Source organism: Rana temporaria, chromosome 2 (genome assembly GCF_905171775.1).
Source record: "Rana temporaria chromosome 2, aRanTem1.1, whole genome shotgun sequence".
Lineage (NCBI taxonomy): Eukaryota > Metazoa > Chordata > Amphibia > Anura > Ranidae > Rana > Rana temporaria.
In genome coordinates this window covers 61,557,010-61,575,590 of record NC_053490.1, presented here as the reverse complement: position 1 = coordinate 61,575,590, position 18,581 = coordinate 61,557,010, and the positions used below count along the sequence as shown (strand labels likewise).

The following is an 18,581-nucleotide window of genomic DNA, read 5'->3' as shown; positions in this document are numbered from 1 at the left end:
CACAATGTGAATCCAGCATCGGGTACAAATTACATAGTTACATAGTTAGGTTGAAAAAAGACACAAGTCCACCCAGTTCAACCACAAAAAACAAAATAAAAAAACACAGTAAAATCCTATACACCCAACTCCATACCCACAGTTGATCCAGAGGAAGGCAAAAAACCCCAGCGGAGCATGATCCAATTTGCTACAGCAGGGGAAAAAATTCCTTCCTGATCCCCCGAGAGGCAATCGGATTTACCCTGGATCAACTATACCTACAAATCTTAGTACTCAGTTATATTCTGTACATTTAGGAAAGAATCCAGACCTTTCTTAAAGCAATCTACTGAGCTGGCCAGAACCACCTCTGGAGGGAGTCTGTTCCACATTTTCACAATTCAAAGATTTGGCTCACTGCCAGCAAAAACTTGTCTCACAACAGGGTTTTAAAGCATTGGTCTTCAAACTACAGCCCTCCAGTTGTTCAGGAACTACAATTCCCATCATGCCTAGTCATGTCTGTGAATGTCAGAGTTTTACAATGCCTCATGAGATGTGTAGTTTCGCAACAACTGGAGAACCATAGTTTGAAGATTCCGGTTTTAAAGTTTCCACCTGCTTGAGGGGTCCAGAAGAAGGTCACAGGAGCCCAGCTGTGTATTAGCAGGTAAACAGCCCACATCCCTCTCACACAGCACTGTTCTATACAACACCTCATGGACACCTACCGGTTAATCATTTCAGGATCAAAGTTCCCATAGTCAGGGTTGGAGGCTCTTTTCCACCCTAAATCTCTCTGAGCCTCTGAATTCTGGGACCCATATGAGGATGACTCGGTTTTTCCCCTTTACTGGATCACCCCAAAATTCTTCACCCCTCATGGGTGAGAATCCTTGAGTACTCCTAATTGCTATTTGTCATCCCCCTTAAAGGGACAACAACACAAGCAAAGAAGACACATCCCTCCTATCCAGGACTCAGTCCTGGGATTCTGTACAGTGGGTATACAGCATGCTTGCATAAACTTGCATGGGTGTGAATCCCTGGGCGTACAAAATCGGTGTTCATGAATTCACGTCTGTGTGCAAATTTACATAAGCATGATGCATACTTGTGTACAGATAGTGTACGGACATTCATTACTGTGGGTGGCTGTGTCTCCCAGATGTGGAAATATTCCTTAAAATTTACGCCCAAAAGTGCCCATGTGCACCTATACCTTTTCTTCGAGATCTGTGTAGGAAGACGTTATTACCAAATATGATGATAGAATCCCTGGCTAGGGTCTATTAATTCTGGCCTTTGCCAGAAGGCTGTGAGAGCTAGAACTCACTGGCTCGTTGGAAGCTCACCCTTTTCGCTATTGTATTTTTCAAATGTGTCCCAAAAACAATGCTATATAATAAGGCAATATAATGATGTGTTCTGACTTTATAGCATTCATAAGATTGGAAAACATAGATTGGTTGGCTGGAACCTCAGCACAGCATTTAAGTGCAAAATGATTCGGTATGTTTGTTTTTCAGAATTAGGATTAGATGAGGCGTATAACACTTGGAATAAAAGCAGAGTGAGTCATAAATGCTGGTAGCTGCAATGTATCCTCCGCTTGGCATTTCATAAGCCAGCTTTACATGAGTCCCAGGAGTGCAGCTTCCTGCTGCATGGCTCCAGATGTGTTTTTATCCGATTCTCATGTACATTTTTTTTACGTTACAGTACTATATTAAAACCCTTTAGCATAAAAATCGTATTTTATCACATTTTAGTTCTTTAACCCATTTTATATAGGCATATGTAGATAACTGTGTATCTTACTGCTTTAGTGTGTTTTTTAATAGAGCCTACAAACACTATTAGGCCTAGTACACACAAGAGGATTTATCCGCGGATACGGTCCACCGGACCGTTTCCGCGGATAAATCCTCTAGAGGATTTGCGAGGATTTGGATCCGATGGAGTGTACTCACCATCGGATCGAAATCCGCGCCGAAATCCCCTCGCGATGACGTGTCGCGCCGTCGCCGCGATGATGACGCGGCGACGTGCGCGACGCTGTCATATAAGGAATTTCACGCATGCGTCGAATCATTACGACGCATGCAGGGGATCCCTTCGGACGGATTGATCCGGTGAGTCTTTACAGACCAACGGATCAATCCGTTGGGATGGATTCAAGCGGATAGATTTGAAAGCATGTCTTCAAATTTCTATCCGCTTGAAATCCATCCCAGGGGATAAAAATCCGCGGAAACAGATCCGCTGGATTGTACACACCAGGGGATCTATCCGCTGGAGCCGGTCCGCGGATCAATTCCAGCGGATGGATCCTCTCGTGTGTACGGGGCCTCAGCCTTAGATTTCGGTCATATAGGGGAACCTTCATCTTCATCTGGGGGCTCTCAACAACAATGGTGGACACCCCATATCTAAGCCTTTTCAGATGGAGTCAAATGTCTAGTGCCAGGGATGTCTTTGGCCTCGTACAGACGACCGGATCTATCCACTGGCATTGATCCGCGGATCAGTTCCAGCGGACAAATCCGGTCGTCTGTACGGCCTAGCGGATATTTTTCCGCGGAGATTCGTCCGGACGATTGATTTCAAGCGGATAGAAATTTCTTAGCATGCTAAGAAATCTATCCGCTTAAATCGTTTCCAGCGGACTGATCCGGTCGTCTGTACAGACTCACCGGATCAATCCGTCCGCTCCCATCCATCGCATGCGTCGTAATGATTCGACGCATGAGTGGAAGTAGTTACCCTCCAGCGTCGCGCACGACGGCGCGACACGTCACCGCGGATGTTTTCCGCGCGGATTTTGATCCGATGGTGTGTACAAGCCATCGGATCAAAATCCGGAGGAGGAATGTCCGCTGGAAACGGTCCGGCGGACCGTTTCCAGCGGATATCCCCTCGTGTGTACGGGGCCTTTGGAGTGTTTTCCCTCACCATGGGTGTGCATGTTTGCCCAATTCCGATATTTCATTAGAGCAAAGTGTCTGGAACTTCATGATCTGTCGACACCATAGTGTCTTTAGAGGGAAACGCCACATGGCAGGTCACCAGAAGGTCAAGGCTCCAAAAGAGACGTATCAAAGTTAGGTGGGAGAAAATGATTCGCCCACGGTTGCCAGATTTTAGTGTAGTTACGGATCCTATCACCTAGGGTTGCTTCAATCTTTGCATGTACTATTGCCTGGGTAACCCTATATGTGCTCATGAGGAAGCAAAGGAGGCAATTTTCTAAGTTCTGTTGATTGTTTTCCTAGAAGATGTAGTGATTTGAAGCAAGAGTTTAAATTAAATCTTGGCCAACTCCAAAGGGCTTATGTTTAACTAAGCTGAAAAAGATGAATACCTCTAAATGAGGTGAGATTTTTCGGGCAACCAAAAAAATATAGTGACAACTAGGTCATAAAAATATATAAATTTTAATACATTAATTTACAGCATAAACATTTCATAATGACAACATTAATTAAAAGAAGGGGGGGGGGGAAGGAAAAAATTATTACTGCTGGAAGATCACCACACACCCCAGGACTAGGCTAAGGGTATAGGTGATCATTAATCCGACGCGTTTCAGATGTCTCAGTAATACATCTTTCTTCAGGGAATAGAAAGCAGCAAGAGTTTTTCCTAAAACAAAAGAAAAGTATATAATAACATACAGAGTATATACCTGTAACCAAAGATTTGTTCTTTGACATTTGCAACATGTAGAGAAAAGGGGGAGAGATGGAAAGCTCAATATGTAAAAGGAAAAAGGAACTCACCCCTTTCCAGACACAGAGCGCCTAGATCATCCCCATGGAGCTTGTGTGTAAGCCGCAATCAGGGCAACCAAACCAGATGGTGTACTTAATGTCCATAACGATCCCCCAATCCAGAGGACTCCATAACCATGGGGGGGTGGAGTGACATAAGTCTCCACAAAGGAGTCAGCAGTCATAGGACAAATAAAAAGTATAATGGCTGGGGAGAGATTTGGGTAAATATGTACAGGGAGGGTATTAGATTCTTCACTAAAAGGTGAGACCAAGAATAAAAACAAACTCCCTAGAATGTACTTACCACTCCCAATGCATCAGCTCAAAGGTGAACAGCCATTCCAGTCAAAGAAAGGAAAGCAAACTTGACCAGAAGACAAAATAACCTCCAGCTCCAACAGGTGAGGGGAGGAAAGTGAATGCTGACAGGGAAACCCCCCCTGACTACCCTTTATACTTACTTTGAGGATGATGGACCTCAGGTGTGGATGATCCATTCACTCCGGCGGTGTAACAGCTGTTCCTTGAATGGAATAATTGGTTGTAGGTGGAGCAGTAAATAGACATTTGGGGATCAGCTGAAGTGATTCCTATCCTCCAAATTCCCCATGTTTGACGTGCAAACAGCGCGCCCACTACTGACGTCAGCGTCAGGTGGCCGAGCTCTGATCAATCAGGGCACGACACCGTGGACATGCCGCCGGTGACGCGCCTCCTGCGCGTCACACAGCACATGACTCACGGCGTCTAGCGTGATCCCAGAATACCAAAGGGTCATGTGACGACCGCGCACCCAATCAGGTGCATGAGACGTCAGACGACCGAACGCGAACGCAACACACACAGTGGTGCCACCCACTGTACGCGTCACAGCGACGCGAACGAAATGCGCCCAACGACCAGACAGGGAGAAACAAGGAAGTGTCCGCACAGAAGGGGCGGAAATCACCACCCGCTCCAGAGATCCTAACAGTCCATAGATTTAGACAGCAGCAATAAAATTGCAGTTTCGGGGCATCATTAAACAGGGGACCCGGGGAAACAAGAGAATCCAAAAGCAAAAAACAAATACAGGGCAAAAATGGAACCATTGGAGGAACGTTTAGTGGAGTGAGGGTAAATTCCTGAGGATAGGGCAAAGATATTCACTGTGCCTAGATGTCTCAGAGCTGAAAGATAAGAAAATCTGACAGTTAAAAGGGAGATAGAGTCACCACTGCCGGGTATGGGAGAGCCTCTAGGGCATAAAATGCCCCTGGGGCGGGCACCAAGGTGCTACTCTCCCCCGGCAGTGGATGGAGGAGCCCTCTTGTGATTGGTTAAGATAAGACCATAACGGACATCAACAACATCCAGAAAGGGCCGGTGAAAAAGCGGTACTTGACACACATAGCTCCTGGTTGGGAAGCCACAGGGTGCACTGTCAACAAATCATCAATGGTTGATCACAGGTTTACAGTCAAAGATTTCATGTATAAATCCAAGAAGAAAACTTTTAGCTCATACATTTACAAAATTATAATCATACAATAATTTACAAATATAAATCCTACTTATTACAGATCTCAACCTAAGATCCCAGTATACCACAAGGTACAATTAAGGTTAGAATGGGGAGGGGGGGAGGAGAGAAGGGGGGTGGGGGGACAAATTTTAACAGTTAGTCGGTTCAGGGGAAGGGGAAGGGGCAGTGGGATGATATCCCAGTAGCATATGGGGGCTAGTCCGTTTTCCCCGAACTGAACCCCTCTAGGAAGGGCCTAAAGCTCTCCATCTCATTGAGTCCTGGAAAGGTTGTAGCTTTAAGGCATCTGATCCAGCGCATCTCGCGCTGGAGGAGTACCTTGTTCCAGTCCCCCCCACGTAGAGGGATATGTATTCTGTCAAGAACGGAAAAATTGACTTTGGGCATATGGTACCCATGTGCTTTGGCCACGTGTCTCCCAAGGGGTAAATATAAATTGCCAATTCTCATGGAATGCATGTGTTTTTCCACTCTTTTATAAAGGGGTTGTTTGGTCTTGCCAACGTAGAAGGAACCACACTGGCACTGCATGAGGTAGACTACTCCCCGTGTGGTACAGTTGGCAAAATGTTTTAGCGAGAGAGTCTCCCCATTGGGCAATGCCAGTGTGGTCCTCCTGCCAATGACCTCACATTGCGCGCAATGTCCACATGGGAAGGTCCCATGGGTCTTGCAGGGGTCCTTGGTAGAGTTGCCTTTGTATTCGCTCCGAACCAAAATGCTCCCCAGTGAATCCGCACGTTTAAACGTGAGCTGAGGTCTATCCAAGAGTAGATTTTGGAGGATGGGGTCCTCAGTGAGTATAGGCCAGAATTTCGTTATTATTCTTCTAATTCTTGCATGCTCATTTGAGAACCCCAAAATTATCCTTGAGTTGTTTTCTTCAGATCTAACATTTTGGGATTTGGTTTTAAAAATCAACTTGCGTCTGTCTAAGGCTTTAACTCTGTTAAACGCTTTCCGAAGACAAGTTTTGGTGTATCCCCTGGCGGATAGCCGAAGGGAGAGTGCATTACATTGTTCGTGGAAGTCATCTTCCATCGAACAGTTTCTCTTAATTCTAAGAAACTGGCTATAGGGTATAGACCTCTTGAGGGGTTCGGGATGAAAGCTACCCGCATGTAATATGGTATTCCCAGCGGTCTCTTTCCTAAAAAGGGTGGAGTAAATTTTACCATTGGGATCTTTTTTAATTTTAATGTCCAAAAAACTGATTTCTGATTGATCGTGGGACATGGTGAAGAACAAATTAAATTTATTGATGTTCATAAGTCTCAGAAGTTCATCGAGGCCACTTTGCGGTCCATCCCAAATAATAAAAATATCGTCGATGTAACGCTGCCAAATTAAAATGTGGGCAGCGCACATCGACGCATTCTCTCCCAGGAGGAAATCCCGCTCCCACTCCCCCAGGTACAGGTTGGCATAGGAAGGTGCACAGCACGTTCCCATAGCCACACCCTGTACCTGGAGGTAGTGGGAGCCCTGGAAGAGAAAGGTGTTATGATACAAAATAAATTCTAACATAGTAAGGATGAAGGCGTTGAACTTGAAATCAGTGGTTGGCTGCTGCTTGAGAGCCTGTTCAACAGCCCTCAACCCAGATGAATGGGGAATGCTGTTGTACAGGGTCTCAACGTCGACGGAGACCAAAAAGGCGTCCGTCGGTATCGTCATATCTTCCAGCATTTGTAGCAGATGTATAGTATCTTTAGTGTAAGATGGTAAGTTGAGAACGTGTGGTCTCAAATATTGGTCAATGACCTCACTGACACCTTCAGAGATTGAGCCATTACCCGATATTATCGGTCTCCCTGGAGGGTCCACAAGGTTTTTGTGGACCTTGGGGAGAGCATAGAAGGTGGGTTGTCTGGGATGTTGGACCCTTATAAAGTCCCATAAATCTTTAATTATGACTCCTCGATGAAAGAAGTCATCGACGAGATCATAAAATTGTTTATTGAAGCCATCAACCTGAGCTGGCGTAATTTTAAGATAGCATTCCTTATTATTTAAAATTTTGAGACACATTCGCTCATAATTATTGTTGTTCATCAAGACCACATTTCCCCCTTTGTCAGAGGCTTTGATAGTAATGTCTGAAAGATTTCTAAGAGTTTTCAAAGCTAGTTGTTGTTCGGAACTTAGATTTGAGTGGACACTGTCCTTTTTCATGGCTTCAAGCTCTTTGGCAGTTTCTCTGACGAAGTGGGAAATGGCTGGATTTTGATTGAGTAAAGGAAATTTATTTGATCTTCGTTTAAATCTAGACATTGGATCCTTATTTATGGTGTTATCCTCATTATCCAATTCCTCCAAGTCCTCATCATCCCAAGCTCCATCCAAAGTCTCATTTTCTTGAAGCAGGAGATTTAAATCCCTAAGGGCTTTGAAATCTGCTGCCTTAAGATTGGGGGCCAGTTCTCTAAGTGGATCAATGTGTTTTGCATATAGGCTTTTGTAGAATAGCCTACGGGCAAACAAATGAATGTCTTTGACAGCATCAAATATGTTCGTACCCGTATTGGGACAAAAAGAAAGTCCCAATGACAAGACCTCATGCTCGACAGCTGTGAGGCTGTGGGAGGAAAGATTGATGATGTTCAAACCTCCTCCTGATTTAGATTCGGTAGTGTAGGGGGTATGTCCATTATTGTTAAATTGGGGGATGCTGCTGGCATCCCCCTTTTGTCCAAAAAATTATCCAATGCAGTACGTTGTGTTTTGGGAATAGTTCCACTATCTTTTTTGGGGAAAAGTCTGCTTCTACCGGATGATTGATCCTTAGTGTCCCCATCAACTACTTCACTCGATGGAGTCGTTTTTTTTCTAGGATTATTGGTAACCTGAGATAGTTGTGGTACTATTGCGGCCTTTTTGTTGGCCTGCTTGACTTCCCCCTCAAGGTTTTGTTTGAAGGAGGCCCCTTTCCTTTTTGATGCTACACGCCCCGTGTTGGAGGACATGGAGGAGGAGGAGTTTGATGGAGTATCAGAGGAGTAGTCTTTATGTATGCCATCTAGTTTGCTATTTTTCTTGGGGTTTTGGTTTCTAAATCTTTTAATATTGTCCCATTTATATGCTCTCCCTTCACGGAATGCGTTTTTGTCTCTCCAGTACTTTTTTTCTTTTTTAATCAAAATCGATTTACTAAAGGTTTCCAAATGCTCCTTGAGTTTTTGTTCAAGATTAGCATATTCCTCTAAGGATTTTAGGGGAGTCAGGTTAACGTAGAGGGCTTCAATTTCATTGTCCAGCACTTGAAGTTGCTGACGATATTCGTTTTGTAGCAGTTGCATTAGATTTTTTGAACATTCATCTAGTCTGGCCTCCCAATTACTTTTGAGCTCCTTGCTAATTGTATTCAGGATCGGAAAGATCTGAATACGTAATCCAATTGGATTAATATGTTCACTAATGTATCTTTCCATGGACTGTATATGCCAATGCAAGGCAGCTTTTTTCTCAAGAACCTTAGTCAGGTTAAAGAAAAGGGATGCCAGATCAGATGTAAGTTGTTCCTTACCTTGGTAGTTCTTTTCAATTTGGGTCATAAGTTCTTCCCATTGACCACCCTTAAGATCCCCCATGATGTAATGACACTGTCCTAATCGCCCCTCCTAACCAACAAAAAAAAAAAAAAAAAAAAAACAAAAAAAAAAAAAAAAAAAAAAACAAAAAAAAGGGGGGGGGGGGGGGAAAGGGGGGGAAAAAAAAAAAAAAAAGGGGGGGGAAAGAGTGGAAGGGGTTTTTTGGCGAGAAATGTTTTTAGACAAAGACAGTCATAATTTCTAGTCCTCGAAGGAGGAAACCCAAAAACATATATGAAGATGGGTAGTTTAAACAGGCTCTGGACCCTGCTCTCATGGAATTATCCAATAGAGTACAGGGAAATATAAACCAGAGTCTGAAAAAAAAAGGGAAAATTATTACTTTTAGAAAAAAGTAGGATCCATGCCAAGATACATGAGCCTAGCGAGGTATGTGGGTGTATTATCCACCCTATAATTTATGAAAGGATTTGGCTCATGTATGGAGGCATGAGGTTGCCAACATCTCTATATCAATTGAAAAAGATGAATACCTCTAAATGAGGTGAGATTTTTCGGGCAACCAAAAAAATATAGTGACAACTAGGTCATAAAAATATATAAATTTTAATACATTAATTTACAGCATAAACATTTCATAATGACAACATTAATTAAAAGAAGGGGGGGGGGGGAAGGAAAAAATTATTACTGCTGGAAGATCACCACACACCCCAGGACTAGGCTAAGGGTATAGGTGATCATTAATCCGACGCGTTTCAGATGTCTCAGTAATACATCTTTCTTCAGGGAATAGAAAGCAGCAAGAGTTTTTCCTAAAACAAAAGAAAAGTATATAATAACATACAGAGTATATACCTGTAACCAAAGATTTGTTCTTTGACATTTGCAACATGTAGAGAAAAGGGGGAGAGATGGAAAGCTCAATATGTAAAAGGAAAAAGGAACTCACCCCTTTCCAGACACAGAGCGCCTAGATCATCCCCATGGAGCTTGTGTGTAAGCCGCAATCAGGGCAACCAAACCAGATGGTGTACTTAATGTCCATAACGATCCCCCAATCCAGAGGACTCCATAACCATGGGGGGGTGGAGTGACATAAGTCTCCACAAAGGAGTCAGCAGTCATAGGACAAATAAAAAGTATAATGGCTGGGGAGAGATTTGGGTAAATATGTACAGGGAGGGTATTAGATTCTTCACTAAAAGGTGAGACCAAGAATAAAAACAAACTCCCTAGAATGTACTTACCACTCCCAATGCATCAGCTCAAAGGTGAACAGCCATTCCAGTCAAAGAAAGGAAAGCAAACTTGACCAGAAGACAAAATAACCTCCAGCTCCAACAGGTGAGGGGAGGAAAGTGAATGCTGACAGGGAAACCCCCCCTGACTACCCTTTATACTTACTTTGAGGATGATGGACCTCAGGTGTGGATGATCCATTCACTCCGGCGGTGTAACAGCTGTTCCTTGAATGGAATAATTGGTTGTAGGTGGAGCAGTAAATAGACATTTGGGGATCAGCTGAAGTGATTCCTATCCTCCAAATTCCCCATGTTTGACGTGCAAACAGCGCGCCCACTACTGACGTCAGCGTCAGGTGGCCGAGCTCTGATCAATCAGGGCACGACACCGTGGACATGCCGCCGGTGACGCGCCTCCTGCGCGTCACACAGCACATGACTCACGGCGTCTAGCGTGATCCCAGAATACCAAAGGGTCATGTGACGACCGCGCACCCAATCAGGTGCATGAGACGTCAGACGACCGAACGCGAACGCAACACACACAGTGGTGCCACCCACTGTACGCGTCACAGCGACGCGAACGAAATGCGCCCAACGACCAGACAGGGAGAAACAAGGAAGTGTCCGCACAGAAGGGGCGGAAATCACCACCCGCTCCAGAGATCCTAACAGTCCATAGATTTAGACAGCAGCAATAAAATTGCAGTTTCGGGGCATCATTAAACAGGGGACCCGGGGAAACAAGAGAATCCAAAAGCAAAAAACAAATACAGGGCAAAAATGGAACCATTGGAGGAACGTTTAGTGGAGTGAGGGTAAATTCCTGAGGATAGGGCAAAGATATTCACTGTGCCTAGATGTCTCAGAGCTGAAAGATAAGAAAATCTGACAGTTAAAAGGGAGATAGAGTCACCACTGCCGGGTATGGGAGAGCCTCTAGGGCATAAAATGCCCCTGGGGCGGGCACCAAGGTGCTACTCTCCCCCGGCAGTGGATGGAGGAGCCCTCTTGTGATTGGTTAAGATAAGACCATAACGGACATCAACAACATCCAGAAAGGGCCGGTGAAAAAGCGGTACTTGACACACATAGCTCCTGGTTGGGAAGCCACAGGGTGCACTGTCAACAAATCATCTATGGTTGATCACAGGTTTACAGTCAAAGATTTCATGTATAAATCCAAGAAGAAAACTTTTAGCTCATACATTTACAAAATTATAATCATACAATAATTTACAAATATAAATCCTACTTATTACAGATCTCAACCTAAGATCCCAGTATACCACAAGGTACAATTAAGGTTAGAATAGGGAGGGGGGGAGGAGAGAAGGGGGGTGGGGGGACAAATTTTAACAGTTAGTCGGTTCAGGGGAAGGGGAAGGGGCAGTGGGATGATATCCCAGTAGCATATGGGGGCTAGTCCGTTTTCCCCGAACTGAACCCCTCTAGGAAGGGCCTAAAGCTCTCCATCTCATTGAGTCCTGGAAAGGTTGTAGCTTTAAGGCATCTGATCCAGCGCATCTCGCGCTGGAGGAGTACCTTGTTCCAGTCCCCCCCACGTAGAGGGATATGTATTCTGTCAAGAACGGAAAAATTGACTTTGGGCATATGGTACCCATGTGCTTTGGCCACGTGTCTCCCAAGGGGTAAATATAAATTGCCAATTCTCATGGAATGCATGTGTTTTTCCACTCTTTTATAAAGGGGTTGTTTGGTCTTGCCAACGTAGAAGGAACCACACTGGCACTGCATGAGGTAGACTACTCCCCGTGTGGTACAGTTGGCAAAATGTTTTAGCGAGAGAGTCTCCCCATTGGGCAATGCCAGTGTGGTCCTCCTGCCAATGACCTCACATTGCGCGCAATGTCCACATGGGAAGGTCCCATGGGTCTTGCAGGGGTCCTTGGTAGAGTTGCCTTTGTATTCGCTCCGAACCAAAATGCTCCCCAGTGAATCCGCACGTTTAAACGTGAGCTGAGGTCTATCCAAGAGTAGATTTTGGAGGATGGGGTCCTCAGTGAGTATAGGCCAGAATTTCGTTATTATTCTTCTAATTCTTGCATGCTCATTTGAGAACCCCAAAATTATCCTTGAGTTGTTTTCTTCAGATCTAACATTTTGGGATTTGGTTTTAAAAATCAACTTGCGTCTGTCTAAGGCTTTAACTCTGTTAAACGCTTTCCGAAGACAAGTTTTGGTGTATCCCCTGGCGGATAGCCGAAGGGAGAGTGCATTACATTGTTCGTGGAAGTCATCTTCCATCGAACAGTTTCTCTTAATTCTAAGAAACTGGCTATAGGGTATAGACCTCTTGAGGGGTTCGGGATGAAAGCTACCCGCATGTAATATGGTATTCCCAGCGGTCTCTTTCCTAAAAAGGGTGGAGTAAATTTTACCATTGGGATCTTTTTTAATTTTAATGTCCAAAAAACTGATTTCTGATTGATCGTGGGACATGGTGAAGAACAAATTAAATTTATTGATGTTCATAAGTCTCAGAAGTTCATCGAGGCCACTTTGCGGTCCATCCCAAATAATAAAAATATCGTCGATGTAACGCTGCCAAATTAAAATGTGGGCAGCGCACATCGACGCATTCTCTCCCAGGAGGAAATCCCGCTCCCACTCCCCCAGGTACAGGTTGGCATAGGAAGGTGCACAGCACGTTCCCATAGCCACACCCTGTACCTGGAGGTAGTGGGAGCCCTGGAAGAGAAAGGTGTTATGATACAAAATAAATTCTAACATAGTAAGGATGAAGGCGTTGAACTTGAAATCAGTGGTTGGCTGCTGCTTGAGAGCCTGTTCAACAGCCCTCAACCCAGATGAATGGGGAATGCTGTTGTACAGGGTCTCAACGTCGACGGAGACCAAAAAGGCGTCCGTCGGTATCGTCATATCTTCCAGCATTTGTAGCAGATGTATAGTATCTTTAGTGTAAGATGGTAAGTTGAGAACGTGTGGTCTCAAATATTGGTCAATGACCTCACTGACACCTTCAGAGATTGAGCCATTACCCGATATTATCGGTCTCCCTGGAGGGTCCACAAGGTTTTTGTGGACCTTGGGGAGAGCATAGAAGGTGGGTTGTCTGGGATGTTGGACCCTTATAAAGTCCCATAAATCTTTAATTATGACTCCTCGATGAAAGAAGTCATCGACGAGATCATAAAATTGTTTATTGAAGCCATCAACCTGAGCTGGCGTAATTTTAAGATAGCATTCCTTATTATTTAAAATTTTGAGACACATTCGCTCATAATTATTGTTGTTCATCAAGACCACATTTCCCCCTTTGTCAGAGGCTTTGATAGTAATGTCTGAAAGATTTCTAAGAGTTTTCAAAGCTAGTTGTTGTTCGGAACTTAGATTTGAGTGGACACTGTCCTTTTTCATGGCTTCAAGCTCTTTGGCAGTTTCTCTGACGAAGTGGGAAATGGCTGGATTTTGATTGAGTAAAGGAAATTTATTTGATCTTCGTTTAAATCTAGACATTGGATCCTTATTTATGGTGTTATCCTCATTATCCAATTCCTCCAAGTCCTCATCATCCCAAGCTCCATCCAAAGTCTCATTTTCTTGAAGCAGGAGATTTAAATCCCTAAGGGCTTTGAAATCTGCTGCCTTAAGATTGGGGGCCAGTTCTCTAAGTGGATCAATGTGTTTTGCATATAGGCTTTTGTAGAATAGCCTACGGGCAAACAAATGAATGTCTTTGACAGCATCAAATATGTTCGTACCCGTATTGGGACAAAAAGAAAGTCCCAATGACAAGACCTCATGCTCGACAGCTGTGAGGCTGTGGGAGGAAAGATTGATGATGTTCAAACCTCCTCCTGATTTAGATTCGGTAGTGTAGGGGGTATGTCCATTATTGTTAAATTGGGGGATGCTGCTGGCATCCCCCTTTTGTCCAAAAAATTATCCAATGCAGTACGTTGTGTTTTGGGAATAGTTCCACTATCTTTTTTGGGGAAAAGTCTGCTTCTACCGGATGATTGATCCTTAGTGTCCCCATCAACTACTTCACTCGATGGAGTCGTTTTTTTTCTAGGATTATTGGTAACCTGAGATAGTTGTGGTACTATTGCGGCCTTTTTGTTGGCCTGCTTGACTTCCCCCTCAAGGTTTTGTTTGAAGGAGGCCCCTTTCCTTTTTGATGCTACACGCCCCGTGTTGGAGGACATGGAGGAGGAGGAGTTTGATGGAGTATCAGAGGAGTAGTCTTTATGTATGCCATCTAGTTTGCTATTTTTCTTGGGGTTTTGGTTTCTAAATCTTTTAATATTGTCCCATTTATATGCTCTCCCTTCACGGAATGCGTTTTTGTCTCTCCAGTACTTTTTTTCTTTTTTAATCAAAATCGATTTACTAAAGGTTTCCAAATGCTCCTTGAGTTTTTGTTCAAGATTAGCATATTCCTCTAAGGATTTTAGGGGAGTCAGGTTAACGTAGAGGGCTTCAATTTCATTGTCCAGCACTTGAAGTTGCTGACGATATTCGTTTTGTAGCAGTTGCATTAGATTTTTTGAACATTCATCTAGTCTGGCCTCCCAATTACTTTTGAGCTCCTTGCTAATTGTATTCAGGATCGGAAAGATCTGAATACGTAATCCAATTGGATTAATATGTTCACTAATGTATCTTTCCATGGACTGTATATGCCAATGCAAGGCAGCTTTTTTCTCAAGAACCTTAGTCAGGTTAAAGAAAAGGGATGCCAGATCAGATGTAAGTTGTTCCTTACCTTGGTAGTTCTTTTCAATTTGGGTCATAAGTTCTTCCCATTGACCACCCTTAAGATCCCCCATGATGTAATGACACTGTCCTAATCGCCCCTCCTAACCAACAAAAAAAAAAAAAAAAAAAAAAAAAAAACAAGACCAAAAAAGACCAAACAAACAAAGCAAACAAGGGGGGGGGGGGGGAAAGGGGGGGAAAAAAAAAAAAAAAAGGGGGGGGAAAGAGGGGAAGGGGTTTTTTGGCGAGAAATGTTTTTAGACAAAGACAGTCATAATTTCTAGTCCTCGAAGGAGGAAACCCAAAAACATATATGAAGATGGGTAGTTTAAACAGGCTCTGGACCCTGCTCTCATGGAATTATCCAATAGAGTACAGGGAAATATAAACCAGAGTCTGAAAAAAAAAGGGAAAATTATTACTTTTAGAAAAAAGTAGGATCCATGCCAAGATACATGAGCCTAGCGAGGTATGTGGGTGTATTATCCACCCTATAATTTATGAAAGGATTTGGCTCATGTATGGAGGCATGAGGTTGCCAACATCTCTATATCAATTGAAAAAGATGAATACCTCTAAATGAGGTGAGATTTTTCGGGCAACCAAAAAAATATAGTGACAACTAGGTCATAAAAATATATAAATTTTAATACATTAATTTACAGCATAAACATTTCATAATGACAACATTAATTAAAAGAAGGGGGGGGGGGAAGGAAAAAATTATTACTGCTGGAAGATCACCACACACCCCAGGACTAGGCTAAGGGTATAGGTGATCATTAATCCGACGCGTTTCAGATGTCTCAGTAATACATCTTTCTTCAGGGAATAGAAAGCAGCAAGAGTTTTTCCTAAAACAAAAGAAAAGTATATAATAACATACAGAGTATATACCTGTAACCAAAGATTTGTTCTTTGACATTTGCAACATGTAGAGAAAAGGGGGAGAGATGGAAAGCTCAATATGTAAAAGGAAAAAGGAACTCACCCCTTTCCAGACACAGAGCGCCTAGATCATCCCCATGGAGCTTGTGTGTAAGCCGCAATCAGGGCAACCAAACCAGATGGTGTACTTAATGTCCATAACGATCCCCCAATCCAGAGGACTCCATAACCATGGGGGGGTGGAGTGACATAAGTCTCCACAAAGGAGTCAGCAGTCATAGGACAAATAAAAAGTATAATGGCTGGGGAGAGATTTGGGTAAATATGTACAGGGAGGGTATTAGATTCTTCACTAAAAGGTGAGACCAAGAATAAAAACAAACTCCCTAGAATGTACTTACCACTCCCAATGCATCAGCTCAAAGGTGAACAGCCATTCCAGTCAAAGAAAGGAAAGCAAACTTGACCAGAAGACAAAATAACCTCCAGCTCCAACAGGTGAGGGGAGGAAAGTGAATGCTGACAGGGAAACCCCCCCTGACTACCCTTTATACTTACTTTGAGGATGATGGACCTCAGGTGTGGATGATCCATTCACTCCGGCGGTGTAACAGCTGTTCCTTGAATGGAATAATTGGTTGTAGGTGGAGCAGTAAATAGACATTTGGGGATCAGCTGAAGTGATTCCTATCCTCCAAATTCCCCATGTTTGACGTGCAAACAGCGCGCCCACTACTGACGTCAGCGTCAGGTGGCCGAGCTCTGATCAATCAGGGCACGACACCGTGGACATGCCGCCGGTGACGCGCCTCCTGCGCGTCACACAGCACATGACTCACGGCGTCTAGCGTGATCCCAGAATACCAAAGGGTCATGTGACGACCGCGCACCCAATCAGGTGCATGAGACGTCAGACGACCGAACGCGAACGCAACACACACAGTGGTGCCACCCACTGTACGCGTCACAGCGACGCGAACGAAATGCGCCCAACGACCAGACAGGGAGAAACAAGGAAGTGTCCGCACAGAAGGGGCGGAAATCACCACCCGCTCCAGAGATCCTAACAGTCCATAGATTTAGACAGCAGCAATAAAATTGCAGTTTCGGGCATCATTAAACAGGGGACCCGGGGAAACAAGAGAATCCAAAAGCAAAAAACAAATACAGGGCAAAAATGGAACCATTGGAGGAACGTTTAGTGGAGTGAGGGTAAATTCCTGAGGATAGGGCAAAGATATTCACTGTGCCTAGATGTCTCAGAGCTGAAAGATAAGAAAATCTGACAGTTAAAAGGGAGATAGAGTCACCACTGCCGGGTATGGGAGAGCCTCTAGGGCATAAAATGCCCCTGGGGCGGGCACCAAGGTGCTACTCTCCCCCGGCAGTGGATGGAGGAGCCCTCTTGTGATTGGTTAAGATAAGACCATAACGGACATCAACAACATCCAGAAAGGGCCGGTGAAAAAGCGGTACTTGACACACATAGCTCCTGGTTGGGAAGCCACAGGGTGCACTGTCAACAAATCATCTATGGTTGATCACAGGTTTACAGTCAAAGATTTCATGTATAAATCCAAGAAGAAAACTTTTAGCTCATACATTTACAAAATTATAATCATACAATAATTTACAAATATAAATCCTACTTATTACAGATCTCAACCTAAGATCCCAGTATACCACAAGGTACAATTAAGGTTAGAATAGGGAGGGGGGGAGGAGAGAAGGGGGGTGGGGGGACAAATTTTAACAGTTAGTCGGTTCAGGGGAAGGGGAAGGGGCAGTGGGATGATATCCCAGTAGCATATGGGGGCTAGTCCGTTTTCCCCGAACTGAACCCCTCTAGGAAGGGCCTAAAGCTCTCCATCTCATTGAGTCCTGGAAAGGTTGTAGCTTTAAGGCATCTGATCCAGCGCATCTCGCGCTGGAGGAGTACCTTGTTCCAGTCCCCCCCACGTAGAGGGATATGTATTCTGTCAAGAACGGAAAAATTGACTTTGGGCATATGGTACCCATGTGCTTTGGCCACGTGTCTCCCAAGGGGTAAATATAAATTGCCAATTCTCATGGAATGCATGTGTTTTTCCACTCTTTTATAAAGGGGTTGTTTGGTCTTGCCAACGTAGAAGGAACCACACTGGCACTGCATGAGGTAGACTACTCCCCGTGTGGTACAGTTGGCAAAATGTTTTAGCGAGAGAGTCTCCCCATTGGGCAATGCCAGTGTGGTCCTCCTGCCAATGACCTCACATTGCGCGCAATGTCCACATGGGAAGGTCCCATGGGTCTTGCAGGGGTCCTTGGTAGAGTTGCCTTTGTATTCGCTCCGAACCAAAATGCTCCCCAGTGAATCCGCACGTTTAAACGTGAGCTGAGGTCTATCCAAGAGTAGATTTTGGAGGATGGGGTCCTCAGTGAGTATAGGCCAGAATTTCGTTATTATTCTTCTAATTCTTGCATGCTCATTTGAGAACCCCAAAATTATCCTTGAGTTGTTTTCTTCAGATCTAACATTTTGGGATTTGGTTTTAAAAATCAACTTGCGTCTGTCTAAGGCTTTAACTCTGTTAAACGCTTTCCGAAGACAAGTTTTGGTGTATCCCCTGGCGGATAGCCGAAGGGAGAGTGCATTACATTGTTCGTGGAAGTCATCTTCCATCGAACAGTTTCTCTTAATTCTAAGAAACTGGCTATAGGGTATAGACCTCTTGAGGGGTTCGGGATGAAAGCTACCCGCATGTAATATGGTATTCCCAGCGGTCTCTTTCCTAAAAAGGGTGGAGTAAATTTTACCATTGGGATCTTTTTTAATTTTAATGTCCAAAAAACTGATTTCTGATTGATCGTGGGACATGGTGAAGAACAA

General features: G+C 44.1%; 1 protein-coding gene and 3 long non-coding RNA genes across 6 annotated transcripts in view; 1 reads left to right on the top strand and 3 right to left on the bottom strand.

Moving 5' to 3' along the window:
- The window catches only part of ELMOD1 (ELMO domain containing 1), a 228,966-nt gene that overhangs the window by 52,759 nt on the left and 157,626 nt on the right, over nucleotides 1–18,581 (top strand). The window lies entirely within an intron of this gene.
- LOC120929062 lies at nucleotides 3,598–5,169 on the bottom strand. Its single transcript, XR_005747336.1, has 3 exons — nucleotides 4,063–5,169; nucleotides 3,765–3,963; nucleotides 3,598–3,627 (listed from the first exon to the last, which is right to left on the bottom strand). It is a non-coding gene; the product is annotated as an uncharacterized LOC120929062 (long non-coding RNA).
- On the bottom strand, nucleotides 9,620–11,161 carry LOC120929063. The gene is made up of 3 exons (XR_005747337.1): nucleotides 10,085–11,161; nucleotides 9,787–9,985; nucleotides 9,620–9,649 (listed from the first exon to the last, which is right to left on the bottom strand). It is a non-coding gene; the product is annotated as an uncharacterized LOC120929063 (long non-coding RNA).
- LOC120929064 lies at nucleotides 15,649–16,806 on the bottom strand. Its single transcript, XR_005747338.1, has 3 exons — nucleotides 16,114–16,806; nucleotides 15,816–16,014; nucleotides 15,649–15,678 (listed from the first exon to the last, which is right to left on the bottom strand). It is a non-coding gene; the product is annotated as an uncharacterized LOC120929064 (long non-coding RNA).